This window comes from Amblyomma americanum, chromosome 7 (genome assembly GCF_052857255.1).
Source record: "Amblyomma americanum isolate KBUSLIRL-KWMA chromosome 7, ASM5285725v1, whole genome shotgun sequence".
Taxonomy (NCBI): Eukaryota; Metazoa; Arthropoda; class Arachnida; order Ixodida; family Ixodidae; genus Amblyomma; species Amblyomma americanum.
Window position 1 is genome coordinate 75,826,953 of NC_135503.1, and position 23,056 is coordinate 75,850,008.

General features: G+C 47.8%; 1 protein-coding gene across 2 annotated transcripts in view; it reads left to right on the plus strand.

Annotated features, from left to right (window-relative positions):
• The first annotated feature begins 1,060 nt into the window (after nt 1-1,060).
• The window catches only part of sim (bHLH transcription factor single-minded), a 65,474-nt gene continuing 43,478 nt past the window's right edge, over nt 1,061-23,056 (plus strand). Inside the window, exon 1 of one of the 2 annotated variants that reach the window (XM_077629981.1) lies at nt 1,061-1,410. The gene's annotated coding sequence lies outside the window, so the exon portion shown is untranslated. The remainder of the gene's footprint in view (nt 1,411-23,056) is intronic. The other variant, XM_077629980.1, reaches the window with a different exon arrangement.

A 23,056-nucleotide genomic window follows, 5' to 3' on the forward strand; every position in this document is an offset into this window, starting at 1 on the left:
TGGGCACAGGCAAGGTTTTACGGAATAGCTTTTTTTCAAGGGGTTGACGTGGAAGGAGGCGCTGGAGGGTGAGGACAGTACTTTATTCATCAGTAGCTTTAGAAATTTCATCTCCAGAAATATATATGCCAGTGTGATTCTTAAAACAAAAACTTCATGCTCAGGGTGAGGTAGGTGATGAACTGTTAATTTTCGGCCTTCCCTCTCCCCGCCATAATTTCCCTCCTCCATCGGCGTGGTCGCCCACGGAGGAGGGAGATGTAGCGTCCACTTTGCTGCCAACAAACCGTGAAAGTGCCCATATTACTCCTATGAGCGTCTAAAACTGCTGGCAGAGACCCGAGGCTTTCGATGCCGTGTATTGACGGTCAACGGAACTTGGCTTTACACAGCTCGCGTGAGGCGCATTAAATACGCTAGAATAGACGGGAGCTGATCCGGTGGCGCTTCCATTGGCATGACAAGAGGCACAAATATGGATGAGAACACAGAACGAGAAAAACAAAACGATGGAATGGGAGTGAAGGAGAGAGGAGGGGGGGGGGGGGGGGGCAGTTGGGAAGGTACCAGCATGGAGTAAACGAAAGATATAGTATAGCAGCACGAAAGAGAAGGGAGGGGGGGGAAGGGGGGGAATCCGATCGAGGCGGGCCTCGACGAATTTGCCGACCGTCGGGGAGCCCCTGCCGCCCCTTTCGATTCAAGAGCTCAGCCCCTCCTCTCCTCTGCAAACCTGCGCCCGTTCGTCCAATGAGGTGGCGGCGTCGTGGTGGGGGGTTCCCGATCGCTGGAGGGGGCGGGGCTCGTAAGCGCCGAACTGCCCTTTCCCACTGCCCTTCTCACGCCTCCTGGGCCCAGCGCAATGCCTGTCAGGTATTAGGAGCCGTTGCCGAAGGGAAAAAAGGAATGTAAATCAAGAAAAACGAACAAGAAAAAATAAAAAGCCTAACGGTGTACCGTATACCGGCGCGCCGAATATTTCCCTCCTCTCTCTCTCTCTCTCCATCACAGCTTTCCGCATCCCGCTACCTGCACCGCCTCTTCCGTCAGCTGGTGCGGCAGAGCCTGCCCCGAAAAGCGACTGACTTGTCCCCCGCGTGCTGCAGGTTTATCCGTCCTCCTGCAGGTTTCTCGCCTAGAAAAGAGTGACCTTCAATAACGGTGACAAAGCTAACGCAACGGAGAGGCTGCACAGCACCAGCTCGTCCTCGTAGTGAGTCGTCACTCGGCGCCGTATGATCTTCCAGAGCCTTCACATCGTCAAGTGCTGAAGGTAGGGTCTCGACCGAACCCGAGTGCTATGACGTCCATCACTCCTGAACGGCAGTGTCCATGAGGAATTGCGCGTGCCACCGTCAGTTCCAGTGAACCCGTTTGCTTCTGCAATGAGGCGGCTACACCGTGACTGAGGTAAGTTCATTGTCATTTAGTTTATTTCATGTACTCATCAGCACACGAGGGATGTCTACGTACATCTTCACATGGCCTTAGTTTTGACATTTTACGCTTGTGGCAGAAGAAGGGTCATTTTCACCTGTCCTGATGAACTGCCTATATTAACACTAGCCTTTCATAATGTCATGGTCTTTGTAAACTTTTGCAGGACACCAGCTTCTTTCTTCCCTTGAATTTCTGTGATGAAATCCCTACTGCACATCGCAGAGAATGTCGAACTCCATTTTCTTGGTTTCTACGGCGTGCAAAGAACAGGTTCATTAAAAGCTCGTTGATAGCAAACCCTGAGCAAAATAACGATGGTATACTATACCGTTCTTCATTAACCACAAACCACAAAAGGCGAACGCTCTTCGTCTCGTTAAGCCTCAGTCATTAGTTTAGAAATCGGTGGCATCAAAACGAGGCCACGGAAAGATGGAAATAAAATTATGCAAATAAAAGAAAGGCAACGTAGAAAAGGCAGCACAGTACACCACCGTTTTCTTGTTAGGGCAGGGCATCTCTTTTGTTCACTTTTTAATGCGAAAGCACTACTTCAGAGATTCAGAGCCTAGCGAATTCGTCTAGCGTTTTTCTGTCCTAGAGCAAGCTGGATTTTAAATTCCACCGGTGGCGCCACCTGTCACTACAAGGCAGTGGAAAACGCGTTAAACAGGAACTAAATGGCAAAATACGCCGTGTTCTCACACTATAAACGAATGTTGTAAACATTCTCTCTCGTTTTTGCATGAACATGAAAGAAGTGGGTGGTTCATAGCGCCACCGGCTACTTGTTTACGCATGTTGAAAAAGAAATCACTGCAGCGTGATCTACAGTACCGAAATGATAGGTCTATACTATATGTATGGGGCTGTATACCACTGCATGCCTTGCACATACATTGGACAGATGGCGAAGGGTCACCCCCTCGCACACGATGGTGCTCATTTTTCTCTTGAGAGGTGAAACCACAAGATTCTTATGTTCAATACATGATAAGGAGGCAGTGCCTAAAAGGGAAAGAGTAGCAATGGCTTACGCTTAGGATATCAAGATCCAACCGTGACGAGCCGTAAGCACGGACACATGTAATATGGCGCGAACTACTTTATTTTTTTGTGGGCAGATTACGTTCTATGCCCTTGCAAGCTTTCAGTTAATTCATAGACCGGGCGATGTCTCTGAGGAAAAATTCAGAAGCTTTCTGCTGTAGTGAGCAAACCGAATAAGCAGCGCTTATCGCTTTCTCGGCCTTTTGGCTAAGATCATCCGTAGTAGTAAATCTGCCCTTACCATCGTTTCTCAGATGATACCCAGCAAGGTAGTAAGTCGTCGGCTTGCCTAGCAAGCTTCACCAGCTGGCCGCTAACTATGAGTTCACATTAAACTTAGTCAAGCGCAATTCCTTCACCCTATGAAGTCTTGTCGCAGGCCCGATGATTTCGGCGTTTCGGTCAAGCGCGACAGCTGCTGTTCACACGTTATCTATTGATTTTTTCCGCCTTTTACATGGCTGCCGTTAAAAAGAAGAAAAAATTGGAGTGGGCACCTGAAGCTGCACTTGAAGGGTATTGACGCGATAAAGTAATGGGTTGGTTTCCATATAATGCAGAAGGTCATTCTCTGCTTAACATTCACAGATCGCTCTTAGTCCTCATATCCGTCTTGCCGCAGTGCAGCGGTTTAAGCGATGCGCCACTGCCCTAACCATGGCAGGTGCTTCCAGCGGTGGGCCTTGCGCGGCCCATGTTGCCACGGTGGGCAGTTTGGCTCGCTGTACGGTGGACAGGTTGTGGTGACGCCACAATGTCACGTGACCTAGGTGGCCCACCTGCCTCCTAGGCGGGCTACCACCCTGCCTATCTTCTGAGTATTTCAGTGGTGGTAGTTAAAAACATCTTTGTTGACTGGAAATGAACTCCCTACCTGTTCTCCTCCGCCCAGGCAGCCATGCTCGTGATTTCTCGCTCACACACAACGCCGACACCATATTTTCTGGACAGCTGGGCCTTTAACGATATATGGCGTAAAAAAAGGCAGCACAGAATGAACACTTGAAGAGTTATGGAGAAAAAAAAAAGAGTCCGTCACTTCATTGGCATATGTGGGTCGGTCACCATTTTTGTTCTTGGGTTGGGCGCCTGTCTCGGCTGCGGAAGTTGGTTGGTTCGAAACCCACCGCCCGACGCCCCACCGGTAAAAATGGTACAAGCGGCCCCCGGCCTGTTCCCACGGGGAGAATGCGGGGGGGGGGGGGGGGGGGGGGTAGCGCGGATGTGTCATAATAATAATAATAATTGTGTTTTTTGGTGGAAAGGAAATGGCGCAGTATCTGTCTCATATATCGTTGGACACCTGAACCGCGCCGTAAGGGAAGGGATAAAGGAGGGAGTGAAAGAAGAAAGAGGTGCCGTAGTGGAGGGCTCCGAATCATTTCGACCACCTGGGGATCTTTAACGTGCACTGACATCGCACAGCACACGGGCGCCTTAGCGTTTTTCCTCCATAAAAACGCAGCCGCGAGAGTGGTTTCATGCTAACGCAACAAAGCACCACGTTCCGTGATCCCGGTGTCAGTGGTTGGTCCCGCGGCACCAGTGTTGGCGGTAGCACGTTACAAGCAACGGCGTTACCGGTAACGCGTGACCTTTTTTCGGTAACTTAGTAATGTACTCGTTATCATTTTGGAACTGTTATCATTTTGGAACTGTGACGGGTAACGTACCTTCGGCAACATTTTTCGGTAACGTGAGGAGTCACATTCTTAGTTACTTTTCATTTCCAATTGTCCTCCCCTCAGCCCCTTTTTCAGAAAAAAAGCGCAGAGCTCCTAAAGTGATGTTGCAAATAAATAAAATGTACAGGTGCTCTGGACGACGCTTGTTGCATGCCAGAAAACACCTGCCCTTGACAACGCGCCCAACTAAAAAATAGACACAATAGCCATAAAACACGAAACACGTAAATGAACACGCATTCACACACTTGCCTTCACCTACTTCCCCTTCCCAAACCACTCACACCACACACAAGAGTCTAAAGGGTGGTAGTATGCCGAGCATTTTGGAACATCACATTTTTGAGGATTACCTTAAATTTGTTGAGAGGTCAGCGATGTTTTCTTTGTGAAGTTAGAATTGATGATGTTCCATTTTGTGTTTAATATCACATTCAGAAAATGTTTTCACCCTGTGCCACAGAGTTAGAAGCCATCAGGCAAACTTTAGGCCACTATAACATTGCTAAGCTCCTGCATATTTGTGCTAAGTATTCTCGTTAAATCAAGATTTCGGGTAAAATCGTTATTTGGGCTAGAAGTTTTATGTGAAAAAAGGAGCTTCATAACATTGTTTATCGTGAGCTCTTGCAGCAAAGACGCACTAATTGAAGTTTATGGCCGCGCAGTAACGGCAAAGTAACGTGTGGTACTTTTTTTTCGGTAACGATAACGGTTAATGCGTTCCATTCTTTTTTTGTAACTAACGTAGGGCGGTAACGCGTTCCTTTTTTTTAGCCTAACGAATATGTAGTTAGTTTACTTTTTTCGGTAACGCCTACAAACACTGGGCGGCGCTGTGCATCTATGCGTTGCACACGTTAAGTGAGTCTTTCAGCCAATTCTTCTGAAGTTCGTGTTCGTCTTCATGGGTTTTTGTTTGCTGCCTCAAGTGATCGCATGAGTTGTGTGTATAGCTGTTATTTTAGTGCGCAAGTGTCGCCTTCATTTCCCTTTGCTTCTTGCAAAGTGTGTTTGAAGCTGTCTGCTCACACAATTGGCGGCTCCGGCCTTAGATTACCTGACCATTTTGGCGAAAGTTGCACATACGTTGCTTAAAATCTTAACTAGGAAAGTGTTGTTAAATTGTTAGTTGTAACTTTTCACAAATGATAGAAAAATAAGACATTAAGAACAAGGGGTTAATGTTTGACCATGACAAAAAGCACAATTGTTCCTATTTTTTAGTGACACTGGGCACCACCAGGTGACACTTTATTGCTGTTAATAAAGATGTTTTTACTACTACTACCAGGGGCGAAAGCGATAGTACGCTATAATCTAAGGCTAGCTGTGTTATAAAAGCTAACTGCCTCACGAAAATAGAGTAAATAAAATTCTTAGCTCAGCGTCGCTTATCTACTTGGCCCAGCGCTTCTTAACAATCCACAAAAGATCACTTGGGTGTTTCAGCATGTAGGGCTGCCTATAATTTAAAGTAAACTTACTACCGACAAGATCTGAAGTCTTACGAAAGGTTATTTATAGAGTCTATCGAGTGAAAAGGGGAAATTGAAAAATTCATTTCATTTCTCCATTCTGCCTGCTATCCATTATTACCGTTGCCCCAGCTCAGGTGCTTCAGTATCAATGGGGCTAGCAAAAATCTTTCCTTCCTTTTTAATTATCATTTTAATAAAATTGGCTTTTGGGGAAATGAAACGGCGCAGTGTCCGTCTCACATCTCGGCGGACACGGGCGCCTTTGCGTTTCGCCTCTACGAAACGCGGCAGCCGCGGTCGGGTGTTGTGCGATATCATTGCACGTTAAAGATCCCCATGTGGTCGAAATTTTTCTGGAGCCCTACACTACGGCACCTCTTTCTTCTTTTCTTCTTTCGCTGCCTCCTTTGTCCCTTCCCTTACGGCGCGGTTCAGGTGTCCGCCGAGATGTGAGACACATACTGCTCCATTTCCTTTTCCCAAAAACCAATTTTCAATTTCACTTTTTCACTTGATAGACTCTATGAAAAAGTGTACTTGTTTCCTTTGCAGTAGGCTGATACCACTACGTTAATGGCGCATGCACATTGTTTTTAGGCAGTGTCTATGCTGTCGGCATTCGGGAAAAAACGTTCGAGGAGCACTTACGCTCCGTCTTAAGGGTATGACGGGATAGCGTTAATGGGTACCTTAAGCTGTATGGAGTTCATTTGCGTATCACTTCGCGGACAAGGGCATTGTTCTTTTCTTTTTTATAATAATTTTTAATTTATTTTTTCCCACCATTGCACAAAAGTCCTCTCTTTAACTATAGTCGAACGAATGTTCCTCAATAGTCGAGACGTAGCACCCCCGGCTCATGACCTAAGGTGCAACGGTTCGAGCGCGGGCTGGACCACATTTCATTTCAGCGCAATTCCTTAATTCATTGCGCACTACGCGATTTCAGCGTAGTGGTGGCGGAATGACGTCATGACCCTGTAGACAAATGCGGAGTCGTGCTGAGACGTCATCACTGTTATACAGTGCGATCGTTGCGGGGCGTTTGAATTACCCGCGCTAGGTGATTCAAGCCCCCCGCCCGAGACGCCGTCGAACGACTTCAAAGGTATCTCAGGAAAACGTCGATCCCGAAGTTCATCAAGACAACCCTCGCGGGTTTCGACCACGCATCACCAATCGTCTCTTTTGCCGAGTTCAATGCCGACGCCATGAAACACGAGCAATTCGTCATCGATGCCCCTTTCGCCCATGTGCAAGCTGGCCACAAAGCAGACATACATTTAATTAGAATAGCAGAAACGGAAACATCTAAGAACCTATAAAGTCTGAGCGCAATGGTACGCATCTTCTTCAGCCTATCATCCACAACAGCTCGTAATGACTTGCATCATCACTGCGTCGACCATTTCGCAAGCCAGCTAGCGTTGATCTTTCGCCGTACCATTGGGGTAAGCACCCGTCATGCGTTTTTCGTTTGTTTTTTTTCAGCAACGACCAGTCGTCAGCTTTTCTCTCTCCCTTCTTCCCTTCTCCTCTTCATTTCTGAGATTTATTGGCTGACGCAGTGCTAGTAGTTATATATGGTCAACACTTTTCTGTACCTGCCCATATGCAGGGTATCACGTCGGGTTGACGATGTGTAGTTGAACTTGGACACTTGACTCCACCCAGGCTTACTTCGCAGAAGCGCAGTCCCGTATGTACTCCGAACAGATGCCAGAGCCCTCGCTGGAACCAGATATGTAACTAAAGGAGTGGGTGTATATAGCAAGTAGTCTAATACCCCTGTCGCACGGCCAGTTTCAATCACCCTCGAGTCGAGGATCTTCGAGATTTTCAATCGCCATCGAACTCGCCGCTGCTACACGGCAAATCACAATGGCCATTGAAATGGTTCTCGTGTCTTACGCCACGGATGTGTGGCGCCAGAATCGCTACTTTGGATTTTGCAAAAATAACAAAAATATTTGATAAATGTATACTAAATGCTGAAATCTCGATGGAGTTCTGCGCTACTCCGTTGACTCGATAGGCTATTGACTCGATCGCCATTGAAACTGCCCGTGTGGCAGCACTCGATCGCCTTTGAGTCGATAGACTATCGGCACTATCGGTTCGAGGGCCCTCGAAATGCCCGTGTGACAGGGGTATAACCTTCGAACAAGCTGTTGAGAAGAGCGTGTATAGGCTCATCCTCCTCAATATCGCCAGCAGCGGACATGGGATCAGCTCATAAATGAAACCTCGCGGTTCGAAATAAACAATACATCTGACGCCCGAGCGAAAAGCATGAGAGGGATATCAGTGGCCTCGAACAGTAAAAGTTTACTTCCATTTTTTATTTCTTTCGGCAGTGAAGAAATAAAAACGATAACTCCATGGCACCTGCTGTAAAGACAGGACTTCCTATTTTTCGTTGCGCTGAACCTGAACTGCAACTACATATACGTACACAAGAACGAGCATCGCGCATTGCAAGAATAAACTACTCAGAGTGGAAGAAGCAATCCCTTTGCATAGCGAAGCAGAGTTTAAGTGTTATGGGTTCTTTATTTCTGGAAACGGAGAGGGGGGTCGGGTGTCGACTCTCGTTCTCAAGAAGTTCACGCTGTACCGAGTCGAGTAACGGTTGTGTTCATGACGAAATGCTCAACTGCATTGCATTCATCAGGTGAAGAAGCGTCCGCAAGCAGGTACTACATGCAATGCACTTTTCAAATACAAATCTTCCAGGAATTAACGAAACAGCATGTTGCCTCTTTGGAGCGGCTCCCTTTACTTAAGCTCTATGGACACTCAAGGAAGTGGTGCGGAAAGGAAAACATACGCATTCGAAGTTTCACACACAAAAAAACTAACCAAGCTATGCTAACTGGCGGCACTCCGGCAAACAGTTTACAAAGACGGCCGCTTGGCGGCGCTCTGCAAAATCCTCAAAACTACACCGTCTTGCGCAGCCCCTCTTCAGCCAACTGGAGTGGCCGCGGGTAAGGCGGTCCCATGGAAGTTTTCAGCTGTGCGCAGCCAGCGGCCGACACTGTCTGTCATCCGGTCGGCACTCAGTTCAACGACTGGGACACACTTCATGCGTTCATCGAGTCTCTCCCGCCCATGGAGACAACCATTCCCTCTTCGCGCAGCCTACGTTCGTTTGTTGTTTCAGGCCTGTGTTGCGTTTCACTCGCCTGAAGCGGAGGGTGCAGAAACGAGATCCGCCCTAAACGACACTCATCTCGGAGCCCATAAGCCGGTTCGAGTGTCTGAGCGAAGAGATGCTCTGGAGCAGCGTTAGCCCCCGCGATGCCAGTGATCGGGGTTCGTGTGTAAATAGTGGCCGTAAAGGCTCCGCGCCCTCTTCGCAGCTGGTTCTCTACCCCGCGACCCTTTTTTTGTTGTTGTTGTTGTATGCGGTGCTCGGTGGGCCGTCGGTGTGTTCACGAGGGGTGTGTATGCGTGCGAAGAGAGTCAGGAGCGCGTGGACTCCTCCTCCCCCTCCCGCCGACGTTGTCCGGCTTAAAAGACCTAGCGGACGTGCGCGCGGTTATTCGTTTAAAGCCCGAGCTCTCTGCGCCGCGCACTCCTGGCAGTGCTCGTTTAAAGCACGGAGAGGCACCGCGCGGTCGTTTTCAAAAATGTGCGGGACCGGAGCGACTAATGCCGCGGGCGCATAGCCTGATGGATAAGTGTTATTATTCAGGATCTGTGCTCGCGCGTGAACGCCATTGTTTAACAACCACGAGCATCCTCCCTTTCTTTATTTTGCTATGTGGTTGTTGCGTTAAAGCGGAGTAGGCGTTAATGTCGGCGTCGTTGTATGGCATTACTGAAAACTGCCGCCTTCACGTCTTACAACAATTGGAATGCTGTCCAGATGACACGGAGAATGAGCGTTGCTGAGAATGTTCTGCGGGCGACCACGTGGTCCAGGACAGTCTAGTCCATGCGTGTGCACCTCGGAGAGTGGGGTCGCATGAGGTGGGAGAAAGGAATGCGGCGTTGCTGTAATTTTTTTGGCCGCGGGGAATGGCAAGCAGTGTGTAATGTACTTTTTTTTCGACTGTTCTGCCTTTGGCTCCTGCATTGTCACATGTTTTGTCCGCGATCTTTTGGTGGCGCCATTTATGTCCGCGATGACTGTTTCCTGCCCATGCCGGAGGGAGGTATCATTGTATGTGTATGAATAGTGGCATTGTATGAATAGTGGTGTGTAGTTGGTCTATTGATGACTTAACTTAAAACAGCATCACCTTTAACTTCACCATGCGGTACGCGTCGAAGCAGTTGCGCACATTACATAGTTAAAAGAATACCTACTGCATATTTTTTGAGCCCTGATGACGTTACAGTGAAACTCATATTTACATAATATGTGTACACCTTGTACGTTTTACGGTGTAAGCGGCATAGGAAATCAATGGGCAAAGAAAAGTTCACAGGCACACCTAGTTCCATTATCTGGTGGCATTGTGATTGGATTAGCAGCTGTGAAGCCGGCCTGCTTACATAGCTTCCCTTCAGCTAATGAGGAGGATCTGGTCTGGTGACGTCATTTCTCTGCTGCCAATGGGCGCATTTTATGGCTGACGAAGCATTTCCCCGGGAATCGCCCCAGTACACAACAGAGCGTATCTTCGTCATACTTCATATAAAATTTATAATGCACATGTGTCTTTTACAGGGTTAAAAAAACGCCTCACTTCTGCAGCCTCATTGCTATTGAACGTCAGAGAGTACTCAATGTGCTCGTAGTCAGCGTTTCAACAACTGTGTAACAAGGGGGCTCTCTGGGCAGCCTTCGAAATAGGGTGACTTGTCTAAATATCAAATTTATCCTACCAGAGGCCCAATATAATCTTGTTTCACGTGCTCTACCATCAGATTATTTGTTATCTTCATTTAAATACGGATTTTATTGTCTATGTATTTACTAAACATACGTCATTAGATCTGCCGGCATTTTTTCATACCCAACAGTACTGGACAAAAGCATTTTTGAGCGGGAAACTTTTTATGAACGCAATTTTTTCATATAACGTAAGATTTCACTGTAAAAGTCAGTATATCCGCAGAGCACCCGACGGCTGTCTTGAATTTTTTTTTTTTTTTAGACGGGTTGCTTTGCCTGCAAGCTTTCGAAAGCGCGTGTATTTTCGCACGATGCGGCCAAATTTTGTCCAGCCACAGCGGCGAGGGTAATTGCGTTTTCAAAATTCTAAACATTAATATGGCTATTACTAACAACCGACTACAAGTCTCAATAGCAACAAGTAGCCTGTTAGAATTAAAAAGTTAATTATCATAACTTAGTTAACCGGATAAGTAGTTAACATTATTTACATGTTTTCTGATGTCTGCCAACGCCGGTATTATTGTTCCGCAGGAGCCGCTTTCATAACTGAAAAGCCTATTAAAAAAAATTGTTCACTTACATTGAAACACATGGTGTGTATATATGTATATATTTTATGCCAAGCATGTGAGTGCACTTTTTGCATTAGTCGTCAGCAAACTTTATAACCGTGTCCTAGACGCCTTCCACTTCAGTTATTAAAGCCCGATTCCAATAAAAGTTATGCACACACCATCTTTTTTTTTTCTCCACGCACCGCGTAGTTCGTAACTGTGCTTTTTTTTATAAGCACGAGAATTCTGTTTAATGGCGTCGGAAGAAGGGTATGTGCGTAGGGTGCACATCGTGCAAAGCTGAACTGGTGCAAGGAACAACGAAGTAATAACAACAAATGATTGCCGCGTCGTCTCTACCCCCCCCCCCCCGTCCCCCTTCCCTCCCCCTAGAAATTTACACACCTTCGTTCTTAAATTAAATTCCTGGGGAAAACCCTGTTTTCAGTCGTAAACACTATTGCTTCATGCATTTTGGCTAGAGGGCTTTGTATTTGCCAATGTTTTACTGTAGGGTAGTGTGCATGGGGGTCCAGAGTACTTCAAGTTGTGGAACTTAGGTTCGTCCAAAACGTTATCTTCAATAAATAAGTGAAATACCGTGCGTTAATGATTCCCGGACCGTCCCGGTAGCGCAAAAGCTCGTCGTTTCTCTTGATGTTCAGGTTTCTCTGCGGGAAAGGAAAGTTCCTAATGAATGAAGTCCATTAGTTTCATACTTTCCGTTTGTCGAACTCCTGTCCTTCATGGCACGAGCGGGCAGCTATGAGGGCGGTGCAAGCAAATGCAAAAAAAACTGCAGTAGCTCTCAAGTTAGACCAGACAATCCAGGAATGAATTCACATTTTTAGAAAAGGAGGCGGGGATCACTTGGCCGCTCTTGGCTTTTCTTGTGCACCTTACGCGGAAGGCGGCCCGCGGCGCCGAGAGCACTATAGGGTCTCGCGGACGGAGCCAGCTCTGAGGCCTGATTTATCGCCGGAGGCTGTTCTTGCTTTCCTCTCTCTCTCTTTCTCACCGTGACCCGACCCGTTCTCGTGCGGTGCACACAATAACGAACCCCACGTCCTCCAAACAAAAGGTGGTAGACATCGGGGGCTCCTTGTGTTCTACCCTGACTGGATCCACGCCGCTTCGTAGGGGCATACACCGTCTTGTTCGCAATGAGGAGGCACCCAGCTGGCCCCGGAATCAGGCAGCCTGTATACGCCACTTGGTTGTGTGCAACGCTCCCGAACCTGTGCTGTTCATAAAGCCGTTTGTGTCTATGGATTCTTTAAAGCACTCCTTCTGTGGGAATCTGTCGGCAGGCTGTGCAAGGTTTAAGACTACGAGCTTCAGTCCTCAGCCGTTTAAGACAGCGCTCGCAGTGGTATACTTTGATGTGCCCTTTGCAAACTTCAACGTGCATCTGTTGCGCAAAAACTACCCCTGGCAGGCAGTCTTCAAAAGATAAAATATACTGCTGGTTGATACTGCTTGTTGCTGGTGCATCATACTGCATGTGGCTATGTCACACAAGAACTCGCTGTCCAGCCTATAGATGGCCCGCGGCAGCAGCGTTGGGCGCCCTGCACCTAATCTTTTAGGCGCGCCATAGCCGCGATCCTGGGGCACCATGTTCCGTCTATGATTTCTCTGCAGCCTTTTTTTTTCTAGCCATTTATTCTGCGCATTCGTATACCGTTTCTAGGGCGTTTTTCACATCCCTGTCAGAAGAGGCGGGCAGCGCCGCGTCTCCTGTTTCCGCTGCGCCTTCCATCGTGTGTTGTGCAGCATGGAAGACATTGAGCGCTTCCCCCTTTCCACAACCCCCGCCTTGGCTGCTGAGTATCGGTGAGCGGATGGAAGACGACAGCGGCATCCTATACTCCTGGGCGCTTTATTCTCATGTGCGCGTGTGTTTACCGCAGTAAACCAACGAGTCTTCCAAGAACATGGATAGGTGATGCTGAGAAAGCGTCAAGCGTAGAAACTGGCCGTTGAGGCCTTGTTGCTGGGACTGATCGGACGCACACTTTTCCTCGAAAAGAGCACCAAGAAATAAACAAATTTTAGCAGCCTGTGCAGTAGAAGACCAACTGAGTTATAGTTTAGGTCTACTCAAAAGGAAAATCGTTTTTTTTTCAAGCGAAGTCTCTGTTTTACATTCGTTTTTTTTTTCTTTCAGTGTTCTCTTTCTCTGTTCAACGATTCCTTCCTCAGGTTCTTGCTTCAAAGGTCTTTGTTAATATTTGCCATGTGATAAGTTTTCTGGAGACATCGTTTGCCAGTACAGCAAATTTATCCACCTGGAATTTTTTTTCTTGGTAGTTCTCGTCTATTACCATGATGAGCAAAAATCATCTTGGTTTTCCCTGTTGCACCTTGCCGTCCGTATACCTGCCAGATCCGCCATAGCTCTTAATGAATGAATGAATGACTTTATTACGGCTAATGAAGTGCGTGGCCCCATGTGTAGCAGCCACCTCCTCGGCAAATCCACCAACCATTGCTGGCTAGCGGCTATGCATAGGAGGTCAGACAACCGTTCATCCCAGGAGGTGTAATGAGGGATGGAAAATAGGGTGGGAATGGCTTGACAGCGTTACGTAATGTGGAATGGGCATGGCGGTCGCCACAGCGCAGACAGCGCGGGGTGGTTGGGGTAGAGGTAGGTGCACAATATTATAGGGTCGGGAAGACGTCACCGTCCAGACCAACTCTTCATTGGCCAACTGATGAGGAGTAGCCAGTTAGTCCAGTGCACTTCAGTTATTGCAGCAACCTGGCATTTCAGGTTGTTATGCTCAGGGACAAGTTTCGGGTGTGTTAGTGGGTACACTCTGAACACGAATACGCCTGTACTCGAGTAGAAAGGGACTGAGCTGCCCTCAAGCGCATACCATTTTATAAAAAGGAGTGCACTAGGGGACAGCTTACTTCTGTTTAACTCTTTTGTGTTTAGAGTGCTATACGTGCACAAGGTGAGGATAGATCTGTTAGATTGGTCCGCAATCAAGAGTAGGTGAAAACAGCTCTTTGACCCTAGCGCTTTTATAGCTTTTACTTCATTACCAGTAAAACCTGTTCATGAGTATACTTCGGAGTTTATGCTAATGCTTTCCAGTTGAGGACAAACTGGCTGAGATTCAGGTGTCCCTTGCTAACGCTCAACTACAGCACTATTACAGAGGGATGTAGAGAAGTAACCATGAAGCACTTAAGGCATATTCAAGCATAATGAAAATTGCTACGTTACGAAGATGCATCACAGCAAAAACGGTGATATCTTGAGATATCTATGCATGAACTGGCACATGAGTGACAGACGGAGAGGGTCCCTCTCCGCTCCGCCTCATAATCTAGTCAATGTTTACAGAAGAGCTGTTCGATGTTTTCTAATTGCGCGTACTGTAGAAATTGAAATTGCTTCGAAGCCTGCGCACCTACGCAAACACCAAAATAAATTACCGCTGCATCCCTAGCTGACCACAACAAACATCACTCTCTCACTCACTCGAGGAAGTACGTGTTGATGGCGCCTTCATATCACTTTTCGCAGATGTCATCGCAAGTCCGTTAAGGAAAGTGGAAGTGTACTCACCTGCTGCCACATAACGCGGAGGGGGTCTAACGATTTTTTTAGTTACAGTTCATCTTTTGATGGCAAAATATTGAATGCTTGTGTCATTACCAAAAAAGTAGCAAGGAAAAGCGTTTCTGTCTTTTGGAAGGCGAGACGAACGACACAAACTTAAAACTTCTGCCCTCATTGTGAAAATTTTGGAGGAATTTTCGTACTGGACAAACGAGCATTAAATGTCGTTGTTCTCGACACAAACCATGGCCAAAGTAATCAGGCCGGATTCATTTTCTGTACTGGTGATTAAAGAAAATAAAACACTATGGGGACATTTAATTACGTACATCATGCGTGGGGAATGCAATATAATTATAATCGATGCAGGTGGAAAGAGGCGGCGGGGGGAGATGCAATGTGGCACTTCACAACACCGGATGACGGCATAACTGTCTCGACCAATCAACTAATTTTATGACAGACCTCAACACCGAGTTTTGTAGCGGAAGCTACGTTACGGTAGCATTTCGAGCCTTCAGCGAGGGCGACGCGCCACCCTGTGGCTGCGCAGCCACGCTGTCACGTGGTTGGTAACGTGGTGTGGAGCAGCTGCCGGCGGCGCGGCGCCGTGGCTGATCACGTGGTTCGTCACGTGGTTGGTCACGTGACGTACCAAAGTTCCACTCAGCCAGCTGTAGCTGTCGCGTCACTCCAGGATTAATCTGAGCTAAACCACCGCCGGTTTTTTTTTCCTCGATGAGGCTTCTAATCTTATCGCATTATTATACGGCTGACGCGCTTCAGTCGCCATGGCAGGTAAATAACATTTAATAAACTATGGTCCTTTCTGCAGTTATGAAAAGTCACTTCGCATCATTGTTGTAAGGCAATCTTATCCGTTTCTCCTACGGATGTGCGGGGGATAGAAGCGACTCTAACCGTGAAATTGCGATCGACGCCACTGCCTGCCTTTAAAGGCTCATAATTTCATATTTCTGATCAAACTGTAGTTCTGTTCATCAAGTCTCACTTACCTAAGAGTCCTGCGCATCTCTTCTTGCGACGCCCTCCGCTCTCAGCAGATATCAGAACTAAGATTCGGCATATAGCTAGCTCAGCTCCTTTCCATTGTTAATAAATGTCTTATACGTGCGATCAATGTTGACAAGGTCAAATGTTCGTCCGACGTCGCATTTCCCGAGCGCCCAATTCCCCAAATGCCAACCCACCGGCCATTGAACCCTGTCTTTGCTGACCAGCCTTAGCTGTGCGTATTCGGCCAATACCTTGGCGTGTCTCGAATCTGTGTGCACGTGTTTCCGACGGCGGGGTCAGCTGGCGCCGGCAGGTGTCCGCGGGGAGTCCAGGGGGGAAAGCGTCTTCCGACAATGGTAGTCGGTTCGAGTCGCATCGCTGGTCGCGGACTGCTTCCAAGCGATAGCCTCGGAGCCGACGGCGGCCGCGGCCCCGCCGCGGCATCAAAGGCCGCAAATATTTGCGCTCTGTCTTAGGGAGCGTCCAAAGGAATGAAGGGAGGTCGGGTGGTTTCCCGCAGTCGGCGTTGTACGTGCATATCCCCGTCCACCACCCCACCCCCCCTCCTCCCAACCTTCCCTAGGCTTACGGGTTTCGGTGTATACACTGCAAGGCTCCGGGTTCTTGTCGTTTCTATACGTTTTTTTCTTCGTTGTACAAATGTGCGCTTCGTTGAGAATGTGCGTATGCCGACCTGCCGACGCGTCATGATACGGTTCGCGATTTCACGACTTCAGCATACTTGGAAGCAAATATACATACATCGCGGCACCAACATGGAGAGGCGAATGCAGGCTACGAGTTTATCGCCGCCTTGCATTTCTTAAAATATGTAAGATAACCTCAGATTTTTCCTTCTTTCTTTATATAAGCACTCACTTGTATGCATACATTTACGGTATATATTTGATACTCTGTGATTTATGGGTGTCGCGCCCGTCCTGGATGGCCTTGTCGGTTTAGGTGTGTGACCTCGATCGTGTGGACACCTGGGTGGAGCATGTAATGCCAGCACCAACGTGGAAATAAATAAATAGGTGCGGTCCGCACTGCTTTTGTACCTGCGGGGTTTCAGTGAGTTTCTTGGACAGTGTCATAATCATGCGTAAAGCGAGTGCAACCTTAGGTGAGATGAAGGGCGCTTGAAGCAGAATATCACTGCAAAGTGGCGGCCTCCAAATTTCACCCATCTGAAATGTTTTGTGGTGCCACACAAAATTCCAAACAGAGATTTACTCGCAGATTAAATAAGACCATATTGTGTCGGACTAGAAAGCGTCGAATGGGATGGGGCAGTGGCGCGCACCGGAGTGCTTGCGCCAGGCCGTCCGAAATTAAATAATCCTGTAACCGACAGTCATCTCATTCATCTACTTGCCATAACGTTAAATTTGGTGTGAGGTGCTGGGGTCCCTTCATCGCCATCTGGTCCCAGAGCTTCGGCATCCTCCGCCTGCCGTGGTCATCGGCCGTGTGCACCTTGTCCGCCCCGCCCGGTTGTGCCCCAGCCCGCCGGACCTGAACCGACCTCGCCGCTCATCCCCCGCTCCGACCAGATGACACGACGACATGACGACGCTGCTGCGACCTGAACCCATGACCTGACCGACCTGAGACGCTGCCCACACGTGAGGACACCGCCTCCCAGCCATGCCGTTCAGTGCCTCCAAGGGCCTCGGCCGTCGGCTCCTGGTGACCTGCGGCCCGGTTGCTTCGTGTACCGGGACTCTTTCGACGATCGTCTCATCCACCGTGGCGGCAAGCCCTTCGCCTCTTTCTGTATTCAACCATTTTTCAAGCTCATCGTCATCTACAGCATTTCATCTTCAATGCCGATCTTCTCGTTCTCGATACGGACGATCCCCCGGTGGCCCCCGGGTAGTGTGCCGGACTAGAAGACGACGAACTGTGAAGTGGCGAGGGCAGGAGTGTTTGTGCCATGCCATCCGTCATTAAAATCATTCTGTAGCCATCTGTCATCTCATCACACTCATCGGCTTGCCATGACGTAAAAATATTTTACGAATGATTAATTAGCTAAGAAAAAATATACATTTGTGCAAATCTACTTGCGCAACACGCTGCTAAATAATCAGAAAAATAGGCACAATCCTTCAGGTTATTGTTACTGTACAGCGGAGGTATTTTAGTACGAATTAAGCTGATGACAAGACTGCCTGTGTCTTTTTCTTTCTGCCTTCATTCGAAAGCTGTGGGTGGCACATAAACAACACCTCAATAACATTTTGTTCAACTTCCTGCCTTGTCAACGTGAATTCACTTGTTTTAAGTCGTCTCGTCTCTGTATCATTACTGTGGAACAGCTTCAGTATAACAGCCGGGTCGGTAATGGGCCGTGTTGGCTGTTGCATGCGAGAGTTTAGATCCATGACTTGGTGACGGAATCGGAAAAACCTAACACTATCTCTTTGAATAAGTAACGTCTGGGGACTGCGATAGAACGAGGGCACAAATTAGAAAGCTGTTGTGGCTTCCGACTGAACTCGGAAGCCCGTGCAAGATGCGCACGATGCTCATCTGTGATGTGCGAGATGCGCTCAATTGGCAAAAGTTCACCCGTTTACACCGTTGAGCCCTGCATGAGAACGCAAAACAGGAGATCAGCGTGTACGTGCATGGACAAAAGTGTTAACACACAAAGGCGAGGGAACAGCATCTGCAAAGCGCGCAGAAATGGAAAGGACTTTTCGAGCTCTGTGGAGATACAGGTATACCGCCAATAGTAAGGGGAACACGGGATTCCGACTCATTTTTCCTCTCTCGCAGCAACGCCACAAACGGTTCTTAAGATGCCTATAATGCGTGTGCACGCAAGAAGCTCAGCAAAACTCTATCTATGTCTTTCTCAGCTGGCCTCAATTAACAATAGCCGAAAAACTAGCCTCCTAAAACTCGGCCGCCGCGGTGGCAGTGTGGTTACAGCGCTCGGCTGCTGGCCCAAAAGACGCGGGCTCGATCCCGGCCGCGGCGGTCGAATTTCGATGGAGGCGAAATTCTAGAGGCCCGTGTACTGTGCGAGGTCAGTGCACGTTAAAGAACCCCAGGTGATCGAAATCTCCAGAGCCCTTCACTACGGCGTCTCTAATAGCCTGAGTCGCTTTGGGACGTTAAACCCCCATAAACCAAACAAAACCATCCTAAAGCTCGGATCAATTCCCTCAAGTTCGCTCTTTTGCGTTCACTTGGTCTGCGGCCTTTAGAAATATGCAGTATTTGCGATTTCTCGTGAGTAGTCCGGACTGGCAGAAATACGACAGGGTGTATGTGTAATGCGCTATAAACACGACGGAAAAAACTGCGCAGTCGCGAACATAAAGACCGAAGCGTTTGACTCAATGGCCGTTTCTTCCGAGAATAACCGAGTCCAAATGGAGAAGATGGCGAGGGAAAGAACAGCGCACTCGAAGCTACTCCGTGCGTGTGAGACGAGGCCATGCGCCCTCGGCGCAAGGCATCTCAGCCCCTGCTCCTCTGAGCTTGAATACCAGGAGAGTGATACCGTATACGCTCCTCCTGTGTCCCGTAAATCGCCGCCCTCGAGGGCGGGTTGCCCCGTGTTGCCCCAGGGCAGTGTGTGGACGATGTGGAGCGGGCTTCGTCCACCCTCACTTTCTCGGCACATTTCCCGGGTCTTCCCTGTAGACGCCTTAGGAATCCGGGCCGGGCGCGCTGCACGGCTCAATGACTTGCACGGCTGCGCGCGTGCCTGTAGCGGAGAGCTCTGCCGGAACGACTACTCCGATTCCTGGTAGCGGGACTCGCAAGCAAGACCTACCACGTGCCGCCGCTTGGAAAGAGAGTGAGGTTTGCGAGAGAGAGGCGATAAATATTATTTATTATCTTTTTCTTTACAAATAACAAGTCCCCGTGGCCGCGACGTCGTCGACAGCGATTCGTTTTCACGACTCCGGTCACTATATTCTCTGCTGTCGACGCGGACGACTTCGGAAATGTCCGCAAGGAGTCTTGAGAGCAACAGCGCATTCGGATATAACTTATGACCCATGCTCAGTGTTCCTTCGCGACTCTCTCTATTTGTCGAGCGTGAATATCCCCCCTCCCCTTAGAGGAAATACGCGGAAAGCCTCCACCGATATCCTTAGGAGAGGAAGGCGCTTGGGTAGCAGTTTTCGAAGAAAAATGACGTGCGCTGAATGGCGTACACCAGATATAGGCGTTTTGCTTCTAGTTCTTGAGATGCTAGAGGCGCGAGAAACAGAATAAGATAATGAAAGATGCTAGGACGTAATACCGGAGAGGTTTAACGTTTTCCGTGTAGGTCTCACGTTCACCGACGATTGAAAATGGCAGACTGCCTTGGTACATCGTGTATACATATGGGAATCAAACGGCAAGAACTTCTAGACCACGGTATGCGAGTGTGTGTCAAGCTCTTGAAGAGAGCGCGCGCGAAACAATTGGCTCTGGGTGATCTTAGCTCGAGCGAAACCGAAAATTAGTTCCAATTATTTAGAATTTAAATTTAAAAGGGGGCGCTTTAATACAGTTAGCGTAGCGCTGATCAGATCAAATCGTCAGTTCTAGTTATCTAGGGGTTCGAATTAAGCAAATTAACGAGTATCCACTGCCTTTTTTTTGTCTGGCTAAAACGCAGCAGCGGGCTCAGTTTTCTGCTTGTCGAGACTATGCGAGCCTCAAAAGAGAAAAAAAACGAGGGGTGGAGGGGGGAGGGTTGAGAACATTAAAGCATATTCAAAACCCGCGCGCCGGACGAAAGCTCAGCGCAGAATCTGTAGCGTCCACGGATCGTAGTATTACCGAGCCAGGCTTGTATCTACTATGTGAATTCATTACAGTTTACCTCTGGTATGGCTAGGGTTAGGTTATATTTAAGGTAAGATTAGGTTTTAAATGAAGGCCTGAACAATTAACGATGAAGGCGAGGTAGAGGTAAAACATTCATTAAAATACAGAGGCAAGTTACTGACGATTGGTGGGGCCCTTAGTTAATTATTAACATAGCTGGGAGCGCTGGTTGTTTACCGTAGGCATGAACTGTTAGAATTGAACAGCGCGAAAGACGGAGACAAAAATAAGCGAAACACTTTCGCGCCTGTATCCTGTAGGAGTTAACAATCGACAATACCATCGTGAGCCCACGACAGTTCAACGTAGGATTGGTTAAGGTTAGATTAAGTTTAGCTTAAGTTTTAAATGGATCTGGCGACCAGTAACGATTCTGTAACGAAAACGGCAGGCTGCGGTGCTGTGAGTTTTTGTAGGGAGTCGCGAATGAAAGTGCTGAGCTTTTCTCCGGGTCAGTTTTAAACCGGTTAGCTTTCGCCCTGGATTCTCAACCCCTACGTCACCATGAACTTCCGATAAAATTTGAGAAGGGATACAAGCCCTCTCCCCAGCTGCCTCTGTAAGTAAATGCCCTGTTCAGCGTTTTTGTATACCTCTCCTCTCGCTAAGCTCTGTGTCGCGTTTTTCACCTAAAACTTGACCTCCTTCTATCGTGTTCCCTATCTTTCTCTTTATCTTCCGTATGCGGATTTTACGCAGCTGCACTAAGATCAGACTATCTCTCCCCCCCTTTCTTTCCATCTCCCTCTCCTCTCCCTGTCCTTTTATTCCCGCTAGTCGCAGCTCAGGTGATGGCAGATGCCACGGCTAGCAACAACTTTTCCTTTCATTGTTATTTTATTAATAAATAGCCACTCATAACAACAACTAAGATCACTTTCCGTTTATCGTTAATATTAGAGCATTTATAAGAACTGTCCCCGTCGTGATGATGATGATGATAGTGTGGTCTTCCCTTTGAAACGGGCGGGCGACTAAAAAAAGTGCTCTGGTAGGACACAGAGAAAAGCAGAAAAGAAAAATAAAACAATATGGAGGACGAAGCGGAAAACACACATACAAACAGCGATGAAACTATCAATAAAAATAGTTGGCTAATGTCTCACTAGCGTCCACCACTCAGTCAAGCAGATCTTCGTCGTTGCGACTGCAGTGCAGAACCAGCGCCATCATGCGTTCATTGCTGATCGCTGCTTACGAGCATCGTGGGCTAATTAATAGACTGCATGCTGGGCTTCTGATCCGGATCACTCGGGCTCAAACCGGACCGCGGCGGCCGCGTTTCGATCGAGGCGAAACAAAAAGGCGCCCGTGTGCTGTGCGATGTCAGTGCACGTTAAAGATCCCCAGGTGGTCGAAATTATTCCGGAGCCCTCCACTACGGCACCTCTTTCTTCCTTTTTTCTCTCAGTCCCTCTTTTATACATTCCCTTACGGCGCGGTTCAGGTGTCCGCCGAGATGTGAGAGAGAGATACTGCGCCATTTCCTTCCCCCAACAACTAATTTTTCAATTTTTCTCCAAACCCCGAGCAGCATCCCGCGACTTGGGGTTTGGGGAAAATTTGAAAAATTGGTTGGGTTTTGTTTTCTTTCAACAAACCACAAGCAGCATCCCGCGGCTCGCTGGACACATTTCCTATTGTGTAAATAGTTTGTGTATATTTCCTCTCTTCCTGTTTCCCCACCTCTTTCATTTCATTTCTCCATTCTGCCTGCTCAGGTGTCTAACGATATATGAGACAGATATTGCGCCATTTCCTTTCCTAAAAAAAACCAATTATTATTATTATTATTATTATTATTATTATTATTATTATTATTATTATTATTATTATTATTATTATTATTATTATTATTATTATTATTATTATTATCCTTAATTTCCGCTGCCCCTGCTCAGATGCTTCAGTATCGATGGCAGATGCTGGGGCTAGCAAAAATCTTTTCCTTCCTTTTTATTATTATTTTAATAAAAACCACTTACTACTACAACTACTACATCCCGCGGCTCGTGCACTGTCTCGGAAATTATAGTTGAAATTGAAATTAGTTTTTGGGCAATGCAAATGGCGCAGTATCTGTCTCACATCTCGGCGGACACCTGGAACACACCGTAAGGGAAGGAATAAAGGAGGGACTGAAAGAAGAAAGGGAGGAACAGGTGCCGTAGTGGAGGGCTCTGGAATATTTCTACAACCTGGGGACATTTAACGTGCACTGCCATCGCACAGCCCACGGGCGCCTTTTGCGTCTCGCCTCCGTCGAAACTCTGTCACCGCGGCCGGGTTCGAAACCGGGGGCTCCGGATCAGTAGCCCTCCCGCATTTTGCGCACGAAGTACCGTAGTTTTATGGAGTTGTATGGAGGCAAAACGCTAAGGCACATGTGTTCTGTCCGATGTCAGTGCACGTTAAAGATCCCCAGGAGGTCGAAATTATTCCGGAGCCCTCCACTACGGCACCTCTCTCTTCCTTTCTTCTTTCACTCCCTTCCTTTATCCCTTCCCTTACGGCGCGGTTCAAGTGTCCAATGATATATGAGACAGATA